The sequence below is a fragment of the Arachis duranensis genome, chromosome 4 (assembly GCF_000817695.3).
Source record: "Arachis duranensis cultivar V14167 chromosome 4, aradu.V14167.gnm2.J7QH, whole genome shotgun sequence".
NCBI classification, from domain to species: domain Eukaryota; kingdom Viridiplantae; phylum Streptophyta; class Magnoliopsida; order Fabales; family Fabaceae; genus Arachis; species Arachis duranensis.
The window spans coordinates 98,858,936-98,860,256 of record NC_029775.3 but is presented as its reverse complement, the minus strand read 5'-3'; the positions used below and the strand labels follow the sequence as shown (position 1 = coordinate 98,860,256).

The 1,321-nt window shown below is 36.9% G+C and overlaps 1 non-coding gene across 1 annotated transcript; it reads left to right on the top strand.

The window, feature by feature from the left end:
* Window positions 1-304: 304 nt before the first annotated feature.
* On the top strand, window positions 305-412 carry LOC127747338 (small nucleolar RNA R71). The gene has a single exon (XR_008009138.1). It is a non-coding gene; the product is annotated as a small nucleolar RNA R71 (small nucleolar RNA).
* The last annotated feature ends 909 nt before the right edge of the window (window positions 413-1,321 follow it).

The window sequence follows — 1,321 nt, the reverse complement described above, 5'->3', positions numbered from 1 at the left end:
ATGCAGCTTGCAATCTAGTCAGATTTTGAGAAATCATATTAACTTGCTGAGTCAATATTTTGTTCTGAGCCAATATGGCATTCAGAGTATCAATCTCATGAACTCCTTTCTTCTGAGTCATCCCATTATTCACAGGATTTCTTTCAGAAGTGTACATGAACTGGTTATTTGCAACCATCTCAATGAGTTCCTGGGCTTCTACAGGGGTTTTCAGATGAAGAGATTCACCAGCAGAATGGTCCAATGACATCTTGGACAATTCAGACAGACCATCATAGAATATACATATGATGCTCCAATCTGGAAGCATGTTAGAAGGACACCTTTTGGTTAATTACTTGTATCTTTCCCAAGCTTCATAGAGGGATTCACCTTCCTTGTGTTTGAAGGTTTAGACTTCCACTCTAAGCTTGCAAATCTTTTGAGGTGGAAAGAATTTGGTCAAGAAAGCATTGACCAACTTGTCCCAAGAGTTCAGGCTTTCTCTAGGTTGTGAGTCCAACAATGTTCTAGCTCTGTCTCTTACAGCAAAAGGGAAAAGCATAAGTCTGTAGACCTTGGGATCAACCCCATTGGTCTTGACAGTATCATAGATCTGCAAGAATTCAGCTAAGAACTGATGAGGATCTTCCGATGGAAGTCCATGAAACTTGCAATTCTGCTGCATTAGAGAAACTAATTGAGGCTTAAGCTCACAGTTGTTTGCTCCAATGGCAGGAATTGAGATGCTTCTTCCATAGAAGTTGGAAGTTGGTGTAGTATAGTCACCAAGCATCTTCCTTGCATCTCTTGCATTGTTGTTGGGTTCGGCTGTCATGTCTGCTTCTTCTTCGAAATTCTCTAAAAGGTCCTCTCCAGAGTGTTGTGCTTTAACTTCTCTTAACTTCTTCTTCAGAGTCCTTTTAGGTTCAGGATCAGCTTCAACAAGAATGTTTTTATCCCTGTTTCTACTCATATGAAAAAGAAGAGAACAAAAGGGAGTAGTGAAATCTTCTATATCACAGTATAGAGACTCCTTGATGTGTCAGAGGAAAAGGAGTAGAAGAATGAGTAGAGGAAAGAGGTGAGTCCGAAAATTTTTTTTTAGATGAGTGGAGGAGGAATGTTAGCAATTAAATAAAATAAATAGAAAGAGATGAGAGAGAAAGAGTTTTCGAAAATTTAAAAGAAATAACATAAAATTAGAATTTAAAACAATTAGTTAATTAAAAAGATTCTTGAAAAAGGGGTTAGTGATTTTCGAAAATTAGAAGTGGAAAAGTAGTTAGGTGGTTTTGAAAAAGATAAGAAATAGTAATTAGTTGAAAAAGATTTGAAAATA